The sequence below is a fragment of the Buteo buteo genome, chromosome 1, assembly GCF_964188355.1.
Source record: "Buteo buteo chromosome 1, bButBut1.hap1.1, whole genome shotgun sequence".
NCBI classification, from domain to species: Eukaryota; Metazoa; Chordata; class Aves; order Accipitriformes; family Accipitridae; genus Buteo; species Buteo buteo.
The window spans coordinates 69,356,015-69,381,293 of record NC_134171.1 but is presented as its reverse complement, the minus strand read 5'-3'; the positions used below and the strand labels follow the sequence as shown (position 1 = coordinate 69,381,293).

At 40.1% G+C, this 25,279-nt stretch overlaps 1 protein-coding gene across 4 annotated transcripts in view; it reads right to left on the bottom strand.

The window, feature by feature from the left end:
• The window catches only part of TTC29 (tetratricopeptide repeat domain 29), a 374,033-nt gene that overhangs the window by 237,453 nt on the left and 111,301 nt on the right, over positions 1–25,279 (bottom strand). The window contains exon 3 of one of the 4 annotated variants that reach the window (XM_075035166.1): positions 16,296–16,356. The exons of the other annotated variants lie outside the window; for them this stretch is intronic. The gene's annotated coding sequence lies outside the window, so the exon portion shown is untranslated. The remainder of the gene's footprint in view (positions 1–16,295; positions 16,357–25,279) is intronic. 4 annotated transcript variants of the gene reach the window in all.

Below are 25,279 nucleotides of genomic sequence, written 5' to 3'. Positions count from 1 at the left end.
GCTTAGACCAGGGCAGCCCCAATCATTTCCTGATCCGTTTCCACTTGTTTCCTTACTTGTAAGCTCCTATTATTTTACTTTTTTTTAGTTGTTTTTAAATATTACATAGCTGAGGAACAAGAATTAGCTCCTACAGGGCCCACTAGAAAGACTTTTAACTGATGAGTGCATCTCATTTACACTGAAGTGTAGTCCATATTACACATTTCTTATTCTTAACAATACTTTCCCATCAAGTATCACACATCGTAAAGGCAAAAGGTTGCCGAAAGGCTAGGTACCACCAATTATATGTGGTCATTAGCTTTCATTAATATGGCACTAGGATGCCTTTGTAAGACGCAAGGTTGAACAATGTATTGCCTAGGGAAGAAGGTAAAAGACCCAGAACTGTCTCTGACTAGAGACAGTCAGGTGCAGTGAGGTATTTCTGGGCTGTGCTCCCAGTGCTCTGAGCTAAGGCAGGGTCCAGTTACTTGGAGACAGCCCTAGACCTGAGCTCTCTGTGCACTCACACCATGCTGAACTGAAACTTTTCCTTCCTCCTGGAATCCAGTGTGGCTTTGAAGGAATCAGCACAAGTATAGGCTGGCTTCTAACACCTGTTTGACCTCTAGCAATGACAAATTCAAGCTTTCTCTGTAGAGGGCCTTACAGCTGGTCTCATTACATTCACAGTTCTAGTAATAGAAACATGGTGCAGAATGGCTGAAGCTAGCTTGGGATACATTTAAAAGTCATTCCTTCACCAGCCCTAACATCCTTCTTACTGGCCTACTGTTGTGAACTGAATGTTGACAAGTATTGCATGCTACCTTCTCTCAATCTGCAATCTCATGAGGGAAAGATACAGTTTCTTTTATGAGGTTCATTTCCTCCGAACTGATGGCTGTTGACCTTCACTATATTTTTTGCGTGATAGTTTATTAATTTGTTCTCATATTTTCCTCTCATGGTTCTCATTCAGGATGAATATCGGTACAACGCAATCTCTTCCAGGCTGTTGACACCATCCCACCGCTGAAAAACAATTGCTAGCAGCTGGCTTACCAGCCAATGGCTTTAAAACTCTCAGATGCACATTTTCTAGATCTGTATATTTAAAAATATTTGATTTGATGTCTAAACATACACAATGTTTAAAGATAACAGAAACAACAGAAAGTAGTGCTCACAGACCAGGCTGGCAAGAGTTGAGTGATACAATCTGTATTGTTTTCCCCTTATGACTGAATGGAAAACTAGAAGCTGGGTGTACTGATTGCATGTGTGGCAGAGTCAGAAATAGGCAGGAATAGGAAAGACAACAAGGAAGAAGAGTTTGGGAAGACTGCCCACACAGCCCTGGTAACAGACTTCTGGAGCAAAAACCGTTTTTTGCATTGAAGGCAGTTTAGGATGAGACTTGGAAGTAGAAACATAGAATCACAGAATCATTTAGGTTGGAAAAGACCTTCAAGATCATCAAGTCCAACCATCATCCATGCCCACTAAACCATGTTCTCGAGTGCCTTGTCTACGCGTTTTTTGAATACCTCCAGGGATGGTGACCCAACCACTTCCCTGGACAGCCTGTTCCAATGCTTGACAACCCTCTCAGTGAAGAAATTTTTCCTAATATCCAATCTAAATCTCCCCTGCTGCAACTTGAGGCCATTTCCTCATCCTATCTCCAGCCACCTGACAGAAGAGACCAGCACCCACCTTGCTACAACCCCCTTTCAGGTAGTTGTAGAGAGCGATAAGGTCTCCCCTCAGCCTCCTCTTCTCCAGACTAAACTGACCCAGTTCACTCAGCTGCTCCTCATGAGACTTATGCTCCAGGCCCCTCACCAACTTGGTTGCCCTTCTCTGGACACGCTCCAGCACCTCAATGTCTTTCCTGTAGTGAGGGGCCCAAAACTGAACACAGGACTCGAGGTGCGGCCTCACCAGTGCCCAGTACAGGGGGACGATCACCTCCCTGCTCCTGCTGGCCACACTATTTCTGGTACAGGCCAGGATGCTGTTGGCCTTCTTGGCCACCTGGGCACAATGCTGGCTCACATTCAGCCGGCTGTCAGCCAGCACCCCCAGGTCTTTCTCTGCTGGGCAGCTTTCCAGCCACTCTTCCCCAAGCCTGTAGTGCTGCAAAGTAAGCAGTTTCCCCCCAAATTTATCTTTCTCTATAAAGAAGTTATGGAGTTGTATTTAAAAAAAGTTATTGGCTTTTTAAATTATTTTTTCTTCCTAAGAAAAAACCTGCTAGGCTTTTTTTTTTTTTTTTTTTTTTTACAGTGTCCAGACCATAAATATTTCTACCGACTTCAAATGAACTAGCCACAATGTGGGAGCACAATACATGTGCTTCAGTGTCTTGCCAGATCAATAAGAGAAGGCTTACTTTTCTGAAGAATTTAAGACTATGCACTAAAAATTCATGCAAAGTCAACTGGAGGTAGCCATTTTAGCTACAGCATGCTTGCATGTCCATGCCTTTCCCTGCTAATGGAGCTTTGCCAAAAATTTCATGGCCCAGCATTAGTTTGCATGTTTTGAGTCCCCTTTACTACATAGAAAAAACATGCTCAGACTTATTTTTCTACTATATAGTTTACTTATTTTCTAAAATAAGTAGCTGTAATTGCTGAAGTCTTACAAGATTTTGCATACAATTCAATTCTATTTAACTGACATAGGTTATCTAGAGCTTATTTTTGCTCTCTTAAGCCTCTTCGGTGATCAGCTGCCATCTAATCCTAGGGTTAGGACCTGGAATTCATTTCTTGGCACACCTGGCTGCCAGCTGGCTAGCTGGCATGGCTAACTGGTTGGATGGCAGGTGTCTTCTTAGATTGCTCTATTCTCTTATTGAAAGTACTTTTTGATCTGTTTCCAGCATCTAATTGTTTGGAGAAAGGCCATCATCCTTTCTGAAGGACTGAAGATAGAAGTTAAGAGGAGATTGTAAAACTCTGGAAACTGCTGAAAATACTGCCTGGAAAAATCTTTGAATACCAAGTGTGGGTCTTAGCAAGGACAAGATAACAATCTTCAACAACAGACTAGCTGCTGCAACAAAGAAGAAGATTAATTTGTTCACTGTGCCCATGGCAGACAGAAAAGAAATAGTGGACTTACTCAGGCATACAAAAAAAGCACCTCCTTTTTAATGGTATGCTTAGTGAAGCTCTGGAACAGATTACCTAAAAAGTTGAAGACTCCTGATGTCAGAAACTACAAGAACAGATGAGAGAAGCGTTGTCAGGAATGATGCAGGTAACAGCACAGCCTGCCTTGACTGTGATCCCATGAGGTCTACTCCTAGCCTATTTTTCAGTAAATACTCCTTTTATTTTTTGCTACATCTTTAGGTGAATGACAAGTCTTAAGAAAATAAAATTGGCTGCCTGCCTGACCAAACACAGGGTGAGTTTTGTATCAAAATTCATATAACCTGCAATTCAACAAGCTTTCAGCAAAATGTTTAACTGTGTTCCTAGTGTTAGACACACATTCTTGCCTAAGAATTTGATGACTAAAGAAGAATTGATTTGGGTGTGTGTTTCCTACAAAGGCAATATTTCATAATTTGTTTTCTGGGAAAAAACCTAAACCCTAAAACTTTAACATAAAATCCTGATAAACGATGCAGAGTATTTTTTATTTCTTGCAGTCTCTGCCTCCACATTGGGAAAGGAAATGAAAGCTGTAGCAAGTAAAGGAAATTACAGCTTTTTCTTCATTCCTCCTACACATGCATTAAAAAGAGAGGGTGCGTGGGAGGAACATAAACATGTTAACCCATTTACATTCCCTTTGCTCCGTTTTCTCCATCCAAAAAATCAGAGTTCAAATGAAACATGAGAAGTTTTAGCCCAAAAGCGGAAAATCTCAAAAAGTGTCAGAGATTGTTATGGGAATGAGGACAGAGTGAGTTTAAAAGACCTTCCAGAGTGCATCAGTTACATTAACATCCACAAATTAGTTACCTTACCTGCCCTAAACTTTAACTATGTACATATGTTAAATCACTAGTGATCAAAACTTACTGATATATCATAGTAAACTGTATGCGTCTTCTGAGCGCACATCCATACCACTTAAGACAGAAAAGGTTGCACAGTCTAAATTTCGGTTTTGTCACTACTAACATATGAAGCTGAGACACTCCAATATTTGTTTACAGGCAAAATATTTTACTTAATGGCAAACACTACATAAAAGTGACTGATGCAGCACATCTTTGACAACACATTTAATGTATGACAAGTTTTCATATACTTATTATTTTCCTATAATGCCATTGGGTGCCAGAATTATTCCCTGCAATCACAACAGATACGGAGCTTATCCAGAAAAAAAACAAACTTGGACTGCAGTCCACAGGAAAGTTAAAATCAAGCAAAGTACTTTGATGTTGACATGACTACCATAATAACTTACCATAAAAACTATGCACTTTATCAAGTTCATCTTCAGCTATTTGCTATGAAACTGAAGACTATGTTACCGTACAGTACAAATCAACTATTTATTAGAGTTACTTTTTAAAACATCAAAATAAATGATATTTCCCTTTTTGCATTAATTTTTCCAGGTTCCTTTTAAAATAAAATGTTCATTTTGGACTATGATAGCTAAAATAGAAATCTCTGACACAAACTCAGCTTTCTAGCCTGTAGGCAAAATAAAAAAAATTGTTGTTAAATTGGAGTGGACCAGAAAACGGATGGTGAAACTTGTCTGTGAAACTTTTGCTAATAACAAACATTTGTCCTGTGACATGGATTTAAGTAACAGCACATGACATGTTATGCATTACAGTGTTACAGCAGCAGGATTCAGTAGCATTTTGCTGAGTGAGTCTGAAGATGAAATACTTCTGGTACCAAGATATGTAGATGTTACACCATCAAATACCTCACTTCATTATACATATTATCAGCATACTTTCTATGTGATGACTAAAACTCAAAGCTTCTTAATGTTAATTTAATTGATCTTTTCTGTATTCACTCAAATGTAACTGATTGAACATCCCCTTTAACTTTCACACCATTTGCCTCAAATACACTGGCTATTTGAACCTAAACTGGTCAAACCGCTTTTTGAAGAACATGGCATTATAACAAAATACCTTACACTGGTGCTGGAGGAACAAATCTGATAATTTTACTCCCAGCTACAATAAATCTGTCGAGCAATCTAAGCTTACAATAAAATTGACATTAAGTCAGCATAGTAATCGAAACGTGTAAGTAGGCGCTGACATTTCCAAGCAGAATACTCTCATCCCTACTCTCCGTGTTCATTGTTATTTGCCCCACTGTTACAACTTTGTATTCCTTGTGCAAGATATAAAGGAATGGGTCCATAATGTTCTAGCTTCATAAAAGATTGAGTTGAACATAAGCCATCTCAAATATTATCCTGAAATGTGAACTAAACATGAACTTTTTCTAAGTCCAAAAAGTTACAAATCCCCACGCTTCTTGATTTTAATATGACACAAAGTCCTTCTTATTTGGAAAAGGTGGTGTATTTCTAATTAAAGAGACATGGTTAGAGATTTCCAGACTGCAGAGAATCAATCCATTTTTAAAATTATCATATTGAAAGTAAAGCCAGGATAGGGATGCTGCTAAATATGGGCTATAATCCAAGGCTGGATATTTAAGTATGCTGGACTAATTTCAGGTTTCACTAAAAAGTAAGGACCTGGCAACTCCTGTTCTTGTAAGGAGTCAAATTTCTTCCTCAGTAGGAAAAATAGCAGCCAGTTATAAGCTTGCAGTTACTTATGCTACTGCATACATGAATCTGAGGTGTCACTACAGCTTGTGAAACTTGTTGAACATCCGTTTCTTGGTATCTTGAAGTATACTGTATAAATTCATTGCACAAATGTCAAAACACTCATCTGATGATCAGATATTGAGCAGTCTTCACTGCCCCTGGTTGCCCTTAAGCACTAAGTATTGCATGAACTTCTTGTTTTGTAGTTTATGAGTCAGCTAAAATACAAGTACCATTACAGCTGTGATGGTCTGAAGATATCACAGTGAGCAGAAGAACAGAATCTTTGCATTAGTGAAGCTGATACACAAAGCTTTGGGCACTGAAGCCCTTTGTCCAATAACTGTTGTGACCCGGCCCGCCCGGCCCAGTGATATTGGTTGTTATAATTAAAGATATTATTTGTGCACAAAACCTTGACTCAGCTTTTCTGGAAATTACCCTAAGAAACTCTGGTGCTCACCATGACCTAGCCACTCAGAGATAGGATAATGGCTCTGTTGGGGGGGGGGGGGGGGGGGGGGGGCAGGGGGAACAAACCCCAAAACAATCCCCACACAGAAAAAAACCAAAACACACACAAAAATGGATAGAAGACCACCAACTGCATTCTTAGCTGTTCTCCACATTGAATTCATCAGTAGTCCCAGATCACTGGACTGTTTTTCAGAAGGAAGTATTTTTCTTTGGTCCATGACATCTTCTAGGGTCCTAAGTAGGAACTTGTGTTAGAATCAGAAATCTTGTTATATGGAGAAGCTTTTGCTTCAATTTTTTCATGACTATGTAGCTGTGTTTTAAGAAGTATTACTGTGCAGTTAGTGAATTCATCATTTTGCTCCATTTCCAGCACACAGTTTCAACAGAAATAATAGACGTCGGATTCTACCTACCACTGACCACCAACATGATTTCTGGCAGCGTTTGAAGTCAAACAATGTATTTATGATTACCGTTTATCTTTGTCCGAGATGTGGCAGACAGCTCACATAGAACATTTAAGAGCATCATGACCGATAGCTGCTTCTTGAACTGTTTACTCAACACGGTTGAAAAGTTTTCTCCAGCTTTGGCTCAATGTGATTTCAGTCTTGAGCCAGAAACACTGTGCTCTTTGGGGGCTTACAAAGCATGAGTGGCCTTACAAAATCCAGGCAGTTTGCCAAAGACTTTTTTAAAAAAACCAAAAAACAAAACACCCAAACCAAAACTTTGTTGAACTGTGGTGGAAGGTTAAACAATTCACACAGTTTTGATTCTCCCTACCCCCAATTTGCCTTGCACTTAATGCCTTCTTGTCAAGAAAGTAAGTTCATAATGGGGTGGATGGAACCATTTCAGCTGTTACACAGCAATGATGGTATTGCTGGAAATCTGAAACAAATGTTAACCTCAATCCTTCTCAGCTTAAAAGAAATAAGTATATTTAACATGCTGAAAAGTCTTACATCACATGGTATCAATTTTCTTATGGCTTACATAAAAAAATTTTAAAAATCCAAACCAACTTTATGCCCTCTGAGAGTTGGACTGCAGTAAGTGAACTGCTCATGCCAAGGGGCAAGACTTGCAAATTTGACTTGAGTGAAAGAAGGTCTTGTTTCCAAAAATGCTAATGCACACATCATACAGTACAAGCATGTTTCCACACATGCATTTTAATTTATGCATGCTTTGTGGTAGAAAATGTCCATCCCTTAAGAACCGATAGAGAAAAAAATGCAACCTGTTGAAAATTAATGTTTGAAACCCCTGGGCCATATTGCACCATTGATTTTTAAGGTTAAAAACAGATGTCTCCTTTCTAAAGTGCTCTGAATTATATATTGCTTCAGAGAACTCTCTAACTGGACATAGAGATTTTAAGTCCTATTGTGAGCCACAGAAATTTTTAAATCAACCCTTAAGTGAGCAGATACATTAGAAAAAACCCAGACTAATATGTAACAAAATGTATTTTTGTTCATTTTGACAAGTGTTATTTTATCCCTGATGGCACTTTGAAATGCTCTCATGAATGCACTCTGGTGTGTTTGGGGGAAGGGGGGGGAAGAGTCTTGAGAGGCCTTTCGCTGGGTGCCTCTACTAAGGAACCTTTGTCAGGAGATGTGAAGAATGGGCACTGTTTGTTCAAAACATAGAATTCTTGAATTAGCCAAACGCTAATCCATGAGGTCCCTTTATAGACTATAAAGTTCAGCTAGTAAATTGCTAGATAGATTTAGGCTGACGTTTTCAATATGTAAATTATATCCTCGTTAGTGAAAAAATAAATATACCTATTCTTGCTTAGAAATCTACACACAGAAAGGGAACCTGACACATGTCTTTTTAAAGCAAAGAACAACCCAAAAGGTAAGGTCAGTTACACTTTTCCCATTTTATACCTCCTTTTCACATTTAGAAGGGGTCAGTCCCGTTTGCTCTTTCAGGCCTAATTATAGCCTGTAGCAGAGCTGTAAACAGTTGCATTAACGGGCATTCACTTTTCTGTTTTTAATGTAAGAATAAATAGTAGCAGTAACATTACACAGATTGCAACCATCATCATTTCTAGTGTAAACCAAGATGGGAATGCAGCCTACTAACTTCTGCTGCTAGAAAAACACTGTATAAAATGGAGGCCCACATTCTTGCCAGGATTTCAGTGGAACAGCAGTGGGTGAGTGCTCACATGAACAGGCCCACTGGCAATTTTAGGGAATGCCTGTGAAGGCAGTCACCCAGCTGGAGAGAGAGTGCAGCTCAACCTGGCCTTAACTGACATCCCCAAATCTCGGTCAGCCATGCTTTGCATGCTAGTGATGCTCTCTCTTCCTCAGTCTTGAGCCTTTTCACTTTCCCTGCTAACAATGCACAGCAAAAAGTAACATGTGCTTCTTTTCTGGGCTGAGAGCCCAGCCACTACATTAATATTTTCACCTCTGTGAGCAACCCCTTTAAGGTCCCTCATGGTATGTTTTCCAAATAGTTGCCAAATTTCAAGCCACATTGCTAAAAATTCCTCTAGAAATGTTTTTATTTCTTTCTTCATTTCTTTATTTCATTTTTCAGTAGTATCTTTCTATAAATATTCAGTAAGTGAGGGCATGCTTTGGCATTTTAGCTCAAAGGGAACATTTTCGCTCAAAGGGAGCATTTTCATTTATGTCAGCAGGAGGTTATAGGACTGCACATGGAAAATTTACTGTGAACTATTAGCTCCAAGTGGTGGACATTAGAGGCAAACACATTTCTACCAAGTAAGTTATTTAGAGGTCTAATTGGCTCTGGCTTTGATGGAGCTGTGTAACATTCCCTAGTTCACATTATCCCCTTCTACAGTATTATTTCTAACACCACATTTCTTTCCACCCGTTCACACTTTTTCCCAGTTTGCAATGTTTCTGAAAGTGCTTGTCTTTCATTGACTAGGTATAGTGTAGTGGAATAATTGTTCTGCATTCCAGTTTCAACACTATTCTTCAATACAAAGGCATAGATCAGCACCATATCCTCATGTGCAGCCTCTAGGGAATTGATTATTCAAGCATGTGTCACAAAAAGCTTATGTCTCTCTCAGGCTAGTCTGCAGACGGGATACAAAACTCTATGAAACATATTCAAATACTCTGGGGATGGGCTATACCTTCAGATTAAATACAGACAGATTAAATAACATTGCCAGTATTTTAAAGAGTATTTTGTATTACTGCAATACTTTCCTATTCACTACAAAGATCTTTCAGTTTAGTTCACTTGCTTAGTATTGATAAATATAACCGAAGTACATTGTAAAATCATCGCTTATTTATACTGTAATCCTCACTTTCCTACCTATTGCATAATCTGGTCACATTTTGATATCTTGCTCCTGATGCAGCATCCCATATGATTGCATATGTATATTGCCAGGAATAATATTCATAAATAATTTACAGCTCAGACCCTGAAAACAATGATTTGAAGCAAATGTATTGTTTATACCAACAGAAAGCCTTATGGTAGTTATATAAAATGAAATACAATATGTACAATAAAAATCATGCACTGTTCCCTCACTCAATCCCTAACATTATTTATATAAATAGGTACATTTCACTTTAAGAAAACAGTAGGGCAGCTTTCAACTATACAGGAACCCCCCCCCCCCCCGATTTTCTCAGTTCCTTGAGGCTCACTTCAGCTTTATCACAGAGAAAATGCTTCTAATTGTGGCATTTCAAAAATTAAAGCTATTGATGGAAAGAATCAGAGCAAGCAAGCACACAGAGCAATTGCATTAAAATATTCTCATTTAACAGTATATTGGAGAGGTGGGAAAAGGGAATAAGCCATTTGTGTGAGAGGCTGAGCTACCATGTAAGCTGTCTCAAAGTGGTTTAAGGTTGTCTGACACAAATGCAAAAAGCTGAGCATTTATGCTAATGAAAACCACTTAATCACTTGACAGTTATTAGACATGAAAATCTAACTGCATTATAGTCAGTTAATACCATTGGGTAAGCTAATGAATTCACAACATACACAAGCAATTTACCTGAATAGTTTGCACTATATACTTAGGACCAAACTCAACCTTGGTTTACTCTGGACATCCTCGCTGGGGTGGCAATCATCGCACAGGCATAAACGAGGAGAACATAAGTTATTTTCACTGTGAGAGTTTGCCAGGAGCAGACAAATTCTGTTCTAAGCTACATATGTATGAACCCAGTGATATCCAGCAGAAAAGTTTAGCACACACAGCAGGTAACTTACATGCAGTACATAAAGTCTTTCCAAGTATCATTGCTAACCAGGACCATGGTTACGAAAGACGGCGCTGGGACACAGAACTTGGGCAAATGCTGGACACCAAACTCCATTCCCCTGGTCAGGAGTGTTCTGCACTGACTAGGCACTGTCCTCTTTGACCTGAGAGCTCCTAGGATCCCACGGAGGTGCTCTGCGTATGTGTCCAGAAGTGGGCAGATGCAGAGATCAGGCAGAATGGCACTTAAAACCCCAAAGGGCCTGGGCCACTCGTGCACGGAACACATCTAAAATACACATCGACATGATCACATTAATCTCATGAAGGGCCAGATCATCACTGTTTTGGGTTTGTGTGGTGGGGTTTTGGTAGCGGGGGAGGGGCTGCAGGGCTGGCTCCTGTGAGAAGCTGCTAGAAGCTTCCCCGGCTCCAAGTCGGACCCACCTCTGGCCAAGGCCAAGCCCAGCAGTGATGGTGGTAGAGCCTCTGGGAGAACAGGTTTAAGAAGGGGAACCTGCAGTGAGTAGGGGGATTGGAACGTGAGAGGAACCCCTCTGCAGACACCGAGGTCAGTGAAGGAGGAGGAGAGGAGGTGCGCCGGAGGAGGGGATGCCCCTGCAGCCCGTGGTGAGACGGCAGGCTGTGTCCCCCCAGCCCATGGAGGGGAGCGGGGGAGCAGATGCCCACCTGCAGCCTGGGGAGGGGCCCATGCCAGAGCAGGTGGATGCCCCCAAAGATGGCCGTGACTGCGCTGGAGCAGTCTGTGCCTGAAGGACTGCAGCCCATGGAAAGGACCCACACTGGAGCAGTTTGTGAAGGACTGCAGCCTGTGGGAAGGAATCACGTTGGAGAAGTTCATGAAGGACTGTCTTCAGTGGGAGGGACCCCACGCTGGAGCAGGGGAAGAGTGAGGAGTCCTCCCCCTGAGGAGGAAGGAGCGGCAGAGACAACGTGTGATGAACTGACCCCAACCCCCGTTCCCCATCCCCCTGCACTGCTGGGGGGAGGAGGTAGAGAAAATCGGGAGTGGAGTTGAGCCCAGGAAGGAGGGAGAGGTGGGAGGAAGGTGTTTTAAGATTTGGGTTTTACTTCTCATTATCCTTGTTTTGATTTGATTTGTAGTAAATTTAATTGATTTTGTTTTTTCCCCAAGTTGAGCCTGTCTTTTGCCTGTGACCATAAGTGGTGAGTGATCCCTCCCTGTCCTTGTCTCAACCCACGGGCTTTCCTTTATATTTTCTCCTCCTCATCCCACTGGGGCTGGGGGCATGGGAGGAGTGAGTGAGCGGCTTCATGGTGCTTTGCTAACAGCTGGGCTTAAACCATGACAATCACATAGAGAACAGATGAGTGGTGAGAAAATTCCCCCAAAAAGCTGGAGATGCAAAGCCAGTGTTGCCCTTAATCCAAGGGGGTTCCAACCCACTTTCTAGAGACTTCATCTGAAAACAAGTCACAGAGTGTAGGAGACATGCAGGGCACCTGTAGTCTTACACTTTTTCTGGTGTGGATGTCAGGCAGGCATCACACCGCAGTGTCTGTAATGGTGACCTTAACCTGATGAGCAAGGAGAATCCTCAGTTCTATTCTCCCTCTGGCCGTCCTAAATTCAGTCAAGTTTGTAGATGATCTTACCTCCCATCCTGTCTGCTATCAAAGATTATTTACTTTGATGAGTGAAAGACTATTCTTGAAAAGAAACATAACTAGAAATCAGTAAAAGTAGTAAGATATCACCATGGCTTTTTTTTTTTTTTTTTTTTTTAAGAGGATGAGACTAAACTTAAGTCTTGCTTTTGCCACACAGTTAAGGACACATTTCATGCAGGCTGTCCAGTCATACCGGATCTATTAGGCCACCTACCTTAATCAGAAAGCCCACAGGGAAAGACCACTGCATTAAACATATAAATGTTCTATTCCTGCAATTTTCAGTTTGCTATTTTCCCCATAGTACTATTCTAATTTCAACATAATGGCAAAAATAAAGGCAGCATAAATCAAGTCGTCTTAGATAGAGAGAACAACCATACTAGTAGAGAAATGTTTGTCTGAAGACTTGCAAAAGGAATAAGCAACACACATCAACTGTTCAAACAAAGAAAAAAATCCCAAGCAAACCTATTCTGTATTTCAATTTGCAGTATAACCTGCAGGACATAATGCATAACGTATGCCTATCTCAGCACTTTGATAACTCAGTTCATGTCTCTTGGCCTCACTGAAGAGGAAGTGTTGGAGACTAGGGTTTTTTTTTCCTCTTTTCAGCTTGCTTTTAATTTTTGGTACTCCTTTTTAGGGATACAGATATGGAATACTTTTCCTTTGTTCAATATCATCAGTGGATATATTAAAAGGACAAAAGAGGATTGTGCCAGTAGCTTATTTAAACAGAACAAAACCTGAATTTAAAATAAAAAATAGCCTTTGAAAGTAACATTTCTAGATGGTTAGCATAACTACAAGAGGAAAAGTTCTGTTAACTCCAGCATGAACAAAGAACATGCTCCCCCACTCCCCAAACACACAAAACCTCCAACTGCCAAGAGATCATTTTTCTTTCGTCTTGCTGTGTAGGTATTCATGATGCTCTTGTATTTTTGTCTTTCACAAAAAGAACAAGAATTGGTTATGACCCTATTGGCCTGTTTTCTCTCTTTCTGTATATCTGTACTGAACTAAGCCGTGAAGATAAACTGTGCAGGGGACATCTTTTTGAAGTGGGTATAAAATGTTATTAGTAAAACATTTTTTAAAAGCCAGTTTGACTCATCCTGTGTGAATATCCATTCCTAGAGGCAGTCTAGACCAAGACAACACAGGCTAAATATCCTTTAAGACCCAGGTGGGAAGTTGTGCTGTGACACCTGACAGAGGCTTATCACCAGCATTCACAAAATTCTACATTCGTCTAAGAAGCATGCTCATGTCTTCTCTCACAACACTTCTACTGAAGCCAATGCTGCAAATTTGCTTGTTTTCTTTCAAACCCCATCTCGTAGCTTCCACTGGGGACACAATTAACTGGAACCATTACAAGGAGAGGGACAAGCTGTGGTGTTTCAACCTGACACGGTAAGATGCTGTATATCACAGTATTTTTCTTATTCTGACATTACTCTGTATTCTGACACACATATTTGTCTTGGACATCTGCTATTTCTCATTCCTTCCTAATCCTGAGGGCAGGGACATACTTCCATGTGTCTAATACAAGGCCTTATCACAGTATAAACAACCAATGAGTGCAGCAAACACCGCTGAAAGTAAGAAGTGTTCATATAACTCATAGCTCTCTGAGTGTTAATGTATCACTTCCATCTAACTGGGCCTCTGACAATACTTTTTACTAAGAAAAGGAAATGAGCCTTTAGAGTGTGGGGATCTAGTTGGTCTTTTAAACGATTTAGGGTAAATAACCTATCATCCTTTTACTAGAAATGCAGGTATTTGAGGGATATCATGAATGCTGCTGACCCATTCATGATTTCAAAGGCAACTGTAACTTCAATAAACAATCAACTATGTTTTTCTGAGAATGGTTCCCGCACACTACTACACAAATGTAGCCATTTAAAAGATGGCTATTAGAAGCGTCTGAGTTCAAAATGTGTGCTAAAAAAGAACCACTAAATCCTGTGATTTGGGGAGTCCAAGTTGTACTTTTGGTTTTCCAGGTTATCTGCGGTACAGTTAGACATCTAAGTGGCCATTAGTAACCTGATAACCTACTTGTACATTAGGTACATATGCAAATTTGGGATAATATTACATACACTGTTGTGTGAACTCAAACTTTTGGAACACTGTTCCTTAACCTGCCTTATTATAGCAAGTAGAATGATAAAATGGTAATACTGCATTTGTGCAGTAGAGCGCTACTAGTAATTCTCATTGGTTACCTTATGAGTTAAGGCCATAAACTTACTAGAAATTCTGCCTGGGAAAACTGCAGTTCCACGATAACGCTTTTTGCCACTGTTGACATTTTCTTCTCTCGGAGCTGAGGAGTGAATCCCCATTAGTATTGTTAAGACTTTTAAAACTGTTTTCCTTTCAAGCAGCTGGCTATAAACTTCGCAGGGAAATCAATCGACCTTCCCTGGTTGGCAGTCAAAATGAGCTGAGAGCCAGTGAAAATAAATACTTCAAGATTATACTTCAACTAGGAGTCAATTGTATTCTGTTTAATGTCCTTAACATACAAGGAGGAATAACCACACTCCTCATATTTTGTCCCTTACATGAAGGAGTGCTCTGCTGATCCCCCCTTAGGGGCAGCAGTGCTTAAATCTGTGAATCAGCAACTTGCCCATTTTGGTTCTTGTTTGGAAGAATTTTTAAATTTATAAAGATAAGGTGCTTACAGGAATCAAGTTTTAGGCAAATTTCAGATCTACTTGCACTGCTTAGTAGCTCTGCTTTGTGCTATGTATAGCCTATTAATCAAGGCAAAGAGAAAGGGAAGCCTAGGTATGCAACTTCAGGAATTTATCTTCCAAGCACTGAGCCAAAACAGACGGCCTTAATTTTCTTGATGCCAAAGAACCTCACAGAAGTCCATTGCTAGTGTAAGACAAAGAGTACACCAAGATTTTTGCAGGTATTGGCACATAGGTGGAATGGCAAAAAGAACCATCTTGTTCCCCAAACACATAATTTTGTACAGCAAGCAACAACACAAGCTGCTTTCTCAGGCCCAGAGAAAGGGGAGAAAAAACAAAACCCAATCACTTGCACCCTGCAATACATACGCGCAACTTTGGTTGACATCAGACAACAACACATGCCTACAAATCAGTCTGTCAGATTAGAAGCTGCCTCCTTAACCTTGTACACATGGTTCCCATTTAGAACAGCTACACTGGCCTCAGAGCATTAAGCAACAAGGAAAAAGGTTGTTTATGTTCAGAGTCAAATCCACAGTCCCCACACCGACCGTGTAACAATTTACTTATCTTTTGAGTTTGAGCTGTTTTCCCTCTTCACGCCAGAACAGAACAGACCAGTTTTCAGGGTGATGAAAACAACTTTAATCAGTCATGCACAGGACATTCAGGATTTAACTGCGGTTTTCTTTAGACATGCTTTGCCCCCCTCTCCTGTGTTACTCACACAGTTTAGATTAAGAAACACACTTAGATTTTTCTTTCTGATATGCAGCAGCTAAACTGGGATGTTCAAACATGGATTTATAATTTCTAGACTACAAACTCTGTATAGTTACAGGGCATGAAGACAAACCCTGCCAGAAGCAGAGTGGCGGTGGGACTCATTTGACAGTAAGAAATGCAATATTTGTAATGAAAAAGAGCACAGTCAGAATTTTATTTGATGTGACGTGTTAATTTCTCTTGGTCTGTCACTGTGAACATCAGCAAAAGCCTGGCTCTGCCTTCTCTATGACTTCCCATTAGGCAGTTGAAGACAGCAGTAAGAGCATCCCTGGGCCCTGCCTTCTAGAACAAATAAAAGTGTTTTTTCTGAAAGTATAAAGAAAAAACCTAAATGTGTTCCAAAATAGAAACATCAATGCAAAACTGATAGAACTAACTTAACTTGGTTTTCTTCAGTTAACGAAAAAAGATGGTGATTTTGACTGGTTATCATATAACAGTAATAACAGCATCTGCCATAGTATATAAGAACTAGTAGGATGTTATGCAGTGCAATGGGTTTGTTAACAGCGATAGATCGTATCAATTTGATGGAGTGACTGCACTGAATAATTTGGTTTATTGCAAGCATTCTCTTAGTATAATCTGAGTATTACATTCCTTACCTTGAAAGAGCTTTGATGTTCATGTCTAGCCAGGTCAGATAAAAGATGATGTACCTTATCTCTGAAAAAAAATCACATTCTACTTTAAAGCATTCTTTAAATGGACAGGATTTAAAAACAGTTTATTTGGCTCTCGTAAGTATTCTGCTAAAGGAAGAAGAATGTTACTGAGTTACATGTACTCATAAATAAGAGACAGCAGCTGGAACATGGTTTACTAGAGACACAACCCAGCAAGAATACTTAAAGCCCACTGCCTAACTTTAAGCAAGGGAGTATCCTTGTGAAGCAAAAAGATTTAGCTCACGTTTGAGTTAGGCAAATACTTCAAATGTTTCATTAAGACTTCAAGATACGCATTCTCTTATCTTCATCTTCTAAGTTCAAAGTAAGCTTCAGTGCATTTGCAGCAATGTTTTTGGGTTTTTTTTAAGAGACATTCTTCCATGGAAAGGATTCTTTGACAGCGTAAATTGGATAAATGTAAGACAACACTTTCTGTGCTGGGATGAGGAGTACTGGAAATGTGCTCCTTCATACCTGAACTCACATTAACATTGATAAGTGTGGACAGGGAATAAACCTTTGGGGAGGTGGTGAGCAGGTATACAGTAGGGAGCCACTGCACCTGTGCCACATCATGCAAGCACAGCTTAAAAGAACTAGGGCTGAAACTAAGAGCAAAAAATTTAGGATTATGAGTGGAATATCTTTACTGAGACACAGTGGAAAGAGTTGGGGAATCCTGGTTTCACTGGAACAGTCATTGCATGATGTGAGCAGTAGGAGGGATGTACAGGAAACATCCTCTAACATTAGCAGAGAGATTCTGAGAACTTTGACAACTTTGCCAGAAAAATATTTACCGTTTTGAGAGCTATAAAATCCACTCAATTTTCAACATTTAATATCCTCATCCAAAAAAAAGCTGCATCTTTCTATGCAAGGTAGAATACAACACAGCAATCTCAGTTTGCATCTACTCATAGCCTTTTTGAAACAGAAATACTAGAAGTGCACTGGGGATCAGGCTTTCCTGACTGGAAGCAGGAATGAGATATGTCCTACAGAAATCAGGAAATTATTTCTCATCTTTGAATACTTAGTAGATCTATACACTGAAAATCTCCACAACTAAAAGCAAACTGTTTTCAGTTCAATTTGATATTTTAAACTATTATTAGGAATTCCAAAAATCAGAGAACTGCTGCCAAAGTCAACCATATAGAGAATTTTGCCCTAAAACTGTAAAGATTATTATGAGGTTTCTACCACGAACAAGGCCATTGTATCTGAGCAGCTCTCCTGTTCTAGTCATCTTCAGACTTTTAAGATTTTATGCTTTCAGAACAGATTCTCTTTTCTTCATCACTTTCATCTCTGGAGATGTTTATAAGATGTAACAGGGCTGTTCATAGCAGGGCATACTCCATTCTTACTACTATACAAGACAAAAGCCCACCAACATTCACATAAATATTTATCTTCACTCTGTGATTCTGTCAAAATTCTCCTCTGATTTTGTACCAGGTCTCTAGACCAAGTTCCACCTTTCCATTCATACTGCTTCTGAGTATTCTTTGACCATCTCATTCCTTATCTTTAAGTCCCATTTTTCTTGCAGAGTCATGGCTGAGACCCAAGGGTCTGATCTCCAGTGAACTACTGCTTTCAAGCAGAGACTTGCATAAGTTGTTGCAGACAGTGTAACATCCTCTTCTAGCTGAGCTAAAGATCATCTGTCACCAGTCAAATTTGAACAGCAAAGACTCAGACTGACAGTTGGAAGGTCCAAGATTCAGGCTTTGCTCTTATTCCCTGTGAGAGGATACTACAGCTCTAAGTAGCAAGAGTTTTTCTAGGTTTTATGATTATTGGAATTCAAAATTTCTGACTGAAAAGATCACCTGTAATTCATGATATGACATTCAAATATGCACAATTCTCCAGGGGTGAGGGAACTCACAACATTTATTTTGTAATACCTGCATTCAGGTTGCATGGTGATATTTCAAAATCCATAGAAATACACAGAGAAAAAACATCTATATGCTTTATTGCATCCATTTCACCTCCATTGCAATGGGTAATTTACTCACACACCATTTTTGCTTCCTCTTGCAGCTAAAATAGTTCATACTCCAACTTCACATCACTTAAATTTAAGTATGAACTCTTTATGGGTATCTCAAATTTTCCTGTATGAATGAACAGACACATTCAAACAGTCTTTTCATTGGGAAAGCTGTTCTTTCTAAATAGTGCTCAGATTACCTGTTGAAGTATTACACTAGAGCATAATTTTGGCCTTTCAGTATCAACTGGGGAACATGCATGGGTGCTTTCTTGTTAACTTGCTATTTGGACTATTTTAAGTATTGAAAAACAAATTTTACGATTTACTATACAGTCAGGTCTTCTCTAAGACTGCCAGAACGGAAGTGCTGACACGTAACTCAGTTGTCTGTCTGTTGTGTCCCCCCCCCCAAAAGAAAGCCATAATGAGAATACAGAAAAGCAAAAAGTGTTGCTTTTGTTTGTTGGTTTTTTTTTAAACAACCACCTCAAACATGAGTCAAACAATACTATACCAGTTATGGACTAGTAGAAACTGCACAAGAGTGTGAACATCCAGAAAGCTTTTAAAAACATCCCTACAGGATTTTACTCCCCAGAATATTACATATTTTGCCAGGTATCTGTTGACTTATGGTAATACACAAACATGCACTCCAAAAAAATGAGCAGTTGATAGGCTCTAGAGAAATACTACTGACTTCACCTAAGCAGATACAGAACAAAGTGGAAAAGTGGAATACAGATAAATGCTCAGTATCCCACCTGACACATTTGTCAACCATTGATCTAATACAGGGTGGGGGGAAAGACACCTACCCCCACCCCCCACCAAAAAAACCCCAAACAAACCCAACAACAGAAAAGAACCAACCCCCAAACCAACACACAGAAGGTACAATCCAACCTTTTCTAATCTATCCTCAAGCTAATGCTGAATGAATACCAGGGCATGCCCAAAGGAAAGATATTGATAGAGAAACCTCACAGAATTTTTTTATGGACACTTGTACTCAGTTTATAGTTTTGGATATTTAAAGAATATTGCATGAAAACACTTAGTTTGGCATGGTTAGTTCCATTAATCAGGAAAGTCTGAACAGGCAGCAGAATCCAGATTTAGCTGCTAGCATATAAAATTCATTGAAGTCATGGAAGAATGCCATAGGGCTGTATTAAAAATTTACCAGTGTGTTACTTCTAAAGTTCACAACCACATTTCAGAAGAAAAACCTGGTGTATTTTGTTCCTGCTCCCATCACTGGAAACATAGTATTTTGCAGACAGACATGAGCTTGGTACAAGTTTCTGTAATCTCATGCTGCCCCTAGGACCTGTTTGTTAGGGCTCAGTACTGCGCTAACCTTATCGACATCATTTTTGGTTAGCTCAAAGTACAGACAGAGCTGATTCTTCTGCACCAGTAAGCAGTTTTGTTACCTCCCACCTCAATACTTTGTATTTTAAGAGTTTAAGTTCAGTAGAAGTCTATTTAAGGAACAGCAACTGGAACTCATGTTTTTATGTTATCTTGATCAAAAATATAATGATCAAATTCAGTCTGGACCTGTGCAGGTATAGAAAGTTGGGAATGTCCAAGAAAAACAACTCTAAGCAGGCTGGAAGGCAAAGTGCATTTCAGGTTCTGCATTTCAGCTGTGTATTCATAAAGACGGCTCAGAGCCTTGTTGTGGTTTTGGAGTCCCTGTAGAAACACCTACCATGCTTACTCGTTTTCAAAGTCTACTACAGCTTGAGAGATGGGAAGAAAAAAAAAAATCCATCTTGTAATTGGAAGGAATCAATAGACTTCTTCACAAGACAGAAACAAACTGAAGCAGGGCAAAAAGTCTGCTGGCTTCTTGAGATCACATAGTGAGTCTTAGGGACACTAAACAGCAAATGGCATCTTTTTACAGTCAAGTTAGTAAGCTATGCAAAGCACTTTCTTCCTAGTTAGGGAGAGTGCCTCCCTTTCCTTCACCCCACAGAGACCATCAAGGCTTTAAGATCACCAGGCAGCTTGCCATATAAGATGCATTCCCACCCATTCACATGGCTGATATTTGTCCATTTGCTGGGCTGATAGTCGTCTAAGTTTATGGAGGTAATTTTTTTCATAACACAACAGTTGGTTAGCAATAAAACGCACTAAGTAAACGACACATCACAGCTGATATTCAGCTAAGTCTGCAGCTGTAGACTTGGAGAATTGTATAAGTTTCAATCCTTCAAAGATTTTAAGCTTTTTTTCTCTCTAAAGGGCAGTTATACCTTTATACCTAGGTTTGATTATATTTCAAGTGTTTTATAATCATTAACATAAGCCAGCGCACAGGAGCAGAGATGCAAATTCCCTCTCACCCTTTTAATTATGATTACTGGTTTAAGAAACACATCCAACTTTTAAAGGCACACTCACATTGCATTTCAAAATACATAGTCTAATCTCATTGATTTTTCACCCTGAAGGTTAATTTCATGCAATCATTTCCTGAGGTCTGCTGCAGCGATAAATTGCTACAGAAAGCAAGTTCTGGAGCCATCCTCTTTATGTAACGCTTCTGTAGTCAAAATTGCCACTAGCTTTCATCTACACCAGAGAGGAAAGAAACTGTGTTGCTGCTCATCTCATGTCTCAAATGCCTTGTATTTTATCTCTTACCTTCAGGGCTCTCTCAAAGATCATCTTTATGATACTTGCACAGCAAGGATTGACTAACCTATTCTGAGAGTTTTCTGTAAGATGGGAAACCTCCATTTCTACTACTTGTTCTGTAGTTCTTCCTCCTCTATCCCTCCGGGTACATTCACAGTGCATGCATGACCCTCCAGGCTGGGCAACAGATGCGGTAGGTAGAGTTCAGCTTATCAATTTTTAGCTCTCTCTAGTACATATGCACCTGTGTGAGCTCTGGCACAGATAAGTTCCTATTTCTCTCCATTGCCTAGAACTCAGTCAATTTCATTTTTACAGAAAGAACATTTTTCAATCAGTTCACATCGGCTTAATATGGCTATACAAACATCTATTGTTGGTATGATGCCTGGGGACAGGAAGGATACCTGGGAACCAGATGGGGCCAAGTAATTTTTAAGCCACTCTTGCCTCTAAAGAAATGCATTTGAGTTGAGGTTGAGTTTCGTGAGACGTTCTCTGGCCAGCAATATCAGCTGAAGAGGCTCTTGCCCCATCCATCCCACTTTCTCCTTCTCCCAGCTGTCTCCAGAAACCACCAATCACCATTGCACAGCTATTTGGGTGGCCATTTTATAAGCAAGCTTGGAGAGCCGACCTGGATCAATAACAATATATAGTATTTCCTCCCTCCCACTCCCCTATAAATCTTGCATTAAAATGAGTTCTATTCCTTGACCTGGTTCACACCAAAGCCACACTGGCAGAACTGACAGGATTATAAAAACACCAGAAAAACAATCACCAGTAATCGCCTGTCAGTGTTTCTATCAAGGAAATAAGTCTGACAATAGCTGTTCCCCCTCAATTTCATTGCTCTCATTTCAGAACAGCATACCCAAAACCTTGTTGTTTTCCTCAATTGCTCAGTCCTGCCACATAGTTTTTAAAAAAGAAGTTATTACCTCTGCTTACCAGTCTTTCCTCTCTCAGGAAGTGGGGGGAAAAAAACCAAAAAACCAGGATAAACCCCTCAAAAGCACCCCACTCAAACCTGAAGTCTCTCTACAGGTTTAATTTCAGTGAAAAGTAGTCCCTGAATGTTAGCTAGAAGTTGTTAATTTTTATGCCATGGGAAGACACTTTCCCAACAGTCACCGAAGGCTGACTAAAAAATGTGCAAGTTACCCCCCACATCCATCTTTTTTTTCCTAGGCATTCCTGGTTATACACATGCATTTTTATCAGGTACCTATGGATATTGCTAATCATATGTAGTGGTTTGGCTGCAAGCCAGAACGTTTGAGTACAGTCAAATATGCTATGGATGGGGCTTGGGACATATAAGCATATCTTGAGATATCTACAATGTAAGAAGTTCACGTCTGAGCCAGTCACCTTGATTCCTTTTGGAGTCAACAGAAGGAGCAGGCACTGCTAACATCCCAGAGTAGATATCCAGCCCATACTAATAAGCTTAATTTGTTCACAAAACTGATGGTTATAGAACTTGCCCATCCAGATGGCCTCAGGGGCTGGACATGGGCAGACAAGAACAGGAAGCTAGGCTTTTATTCTTTGAAGCTAGGCTTCTATTCTTCATATTCAGAGTAAAAGTGGCAAAGACTGATCTGATACGACAGAACATGACAGTGGTATTTGGTCAAGTCTTCCAAGCACCCAAATATTCATCTACTCATCTCGCTCTATTCACTATTATCTTTCCTTTCTGATTTCTTTCTAATCCACTTCGCTCCCTCAGAGCAATCCATTTTTCCCTCCAGTCTCAAAGCTAGGCACCAAAAGCTATATTAATGGCTTTCCAAGAGCACACAGCATTCTACAATCTTACTGCCTGAACAACAATTTCTTGAGATTCCTTAAATACTAAACAGACAATTAGGCTCCTCTTTCTTTTCAAGAAACAACAAACTTTTTGCAACTTAGTTTCAATGTAGCTTCTCTTGCCAGGGCTAGAACAGCCTAAGGACAGTGTATTGTATGAGAGACCCAGAAACAATGTTATATTCCCTCTCATGTGAATGCTGTTCACATTGCAATACAATGGATGGATAAACACCAAAGAACAAGATTTCCATTGCCCTGTGTTCCCTCCCTTTCCCCACCCTCTGCCCCTTCTGATCTTTTCCTGTATGAGGGTGGCTTGTCAATGTCCTAGCTGCCAGGACCATCGATCCTGCCCCAGGACGTTTAGTCCGTTTCCCCATTTGTCAGATTTCTTTGCTTTTCTAGCCATTTCCTCTCCAGTATACCCATGACAACCCACATTTTTGCCTTTGGCCTTACATTGCCTCCTATCTGTTGCATACTTTTTTTTTCTTCTTCTCTGGCTAGGTTTCCTTTTTTCCATTTCAAGCCAGAGGGCAAACGAGCAGTGACCTCTGTAGCTGGCACCAGGACCTCTCCTGTGGCTAGAGAGGAGCCAGCCTTTGCACAAGAGGCAGCCAAGTCCCTTTCCCAGGAGAGGATATTCCCCTCCTCACAGCAGTTCCCCTCTGCTGAGAAGCTGAACCAAGTCAAGTCAAATTTAGATATTGATTAATCCTCTGTTTTTCTCTTCTCTTCTATGTGAATCTAAGGCGTCTTCCTGTGAAGCACGGAATCTCTCAGGAGAATGAGGTGGCTGTAATAAAGAGAGGTTTTTTTCCACATTTTTACCCTTAAAGTACAAACTACGTCTAGAAGAAACCCATAAAAATATCAGTTTATCAGAGTAAAAAAAAAAAAAATTAAAAGCTTATTAAATTTAAGTGTCTGGGTTCCAGCAGAGGTGTATTAGAAGTACCACAATAGTACAGCTGGTCAATTAATTTCTTGCAAATAGTATTTGCCATGAGATGTGTTGCTTTCAGCAAACAAGTGTTCAAACATGCACGTTTTGGCTTTTCAGTTACATTGCCCTTGTGCTATTTATGAACCCAGGAAAAGCAGGAAACACCCTAAAAAGATATATCTATCTATCTATCTCGTGGGATAATTTTCCCTTGTCATTAAGATTCAAGATTAAAACTGAAGGACGTCAGGTCTCACTTGCATAGGTTTTATTCAAACTTATTTGTGAAACCACCGTCACAAGCTTGCACTTACTCCACTGCCTTACAAAAAACTTTGTAATGCTGCCCCACACCAAGTTACACAGCACACTTGGTAAGCGACATTTGCATTTGAACCACTCAGGCTGCGTGTTTACTGGCCCTCGAAGGGCCTCAGTACATGCCCCAGGCAACAATGGCCGTTGCCATTTACACTGTCTACGGCTTTAGAAAATGCAAATTTAGCACTGAATGAATTGAAACGAAGATGTAAAATTGACTCCTTGTGTATCCAAGACTCCTAATGCTAAAATAAATAAATAAATTTTAAAAAAATCATACATTAATATATTAGTTACGCTTTTGGTTTGGCATTCGGAGTCTGTATCACCCACAGGGCATTGATTCTGTTACGATCTTAATTGCCTTCAAATTCCTTTTTGATTTAAATCGGAAATGGAGACAATTATCATCTTTCAAGGCTTTTGGCTCTCCCCAGGTTTGTTGTTGTTTTTAACGTGCAGCAGGACCTTCTGTTTCAAGGTTAATTTTGGCTTCACCAAGTGAAAACAGGTCACACTGGCATGCAGCGCTAGAGCTGTCCAGCTTCACGCAAACTAATCCTATGAATCGCCTGCATTATTCTAGCCCTGTTTTACCTCTTTCCCTGCAGAGTGTCATAATAGAACTGATTAGCACACGATAAATTCAGCAGCTATCAGGCCAAACAATTGCAAGGATTTTGCACGGCAGACACTTTTTCAAAATTGATTTTAGTTGATAATCACGGGAATACCAGTTCAACCCCTGTAAAAAAAGAGAGTGACGAATGGCATGTCTGAAGTGCCTGGTGCTAGCTTCCTGCCACAGGAATGCCACACTCCCCTTTCACTAGGGCTGCGATAAGCCCAACTATGTTTAGTAGCTTTTGCCAGCAGGCTGTATATCAGAACAGCCAAAGCTGCCATTTGACACATTGGGTGTCCTGTCGGCACAAAAGCTCTTTAACCTTTAGTTGGTCTTGCACGTACTGTTAACATTAGAGCCATGCACAAATCTAGGTAATTTCAGGAAAATGGTGAGGTGGGAGGGAAGTTAAAAATTACTGTGAATTAAGTAATGAATTGGTCTGAAGGAGCTGAGACACATAGATCTCGCTGCAATACTTTGGTAACGAGAAATTGAGTTCAGGCTTTTACTGATGTTGCTATAAAGTC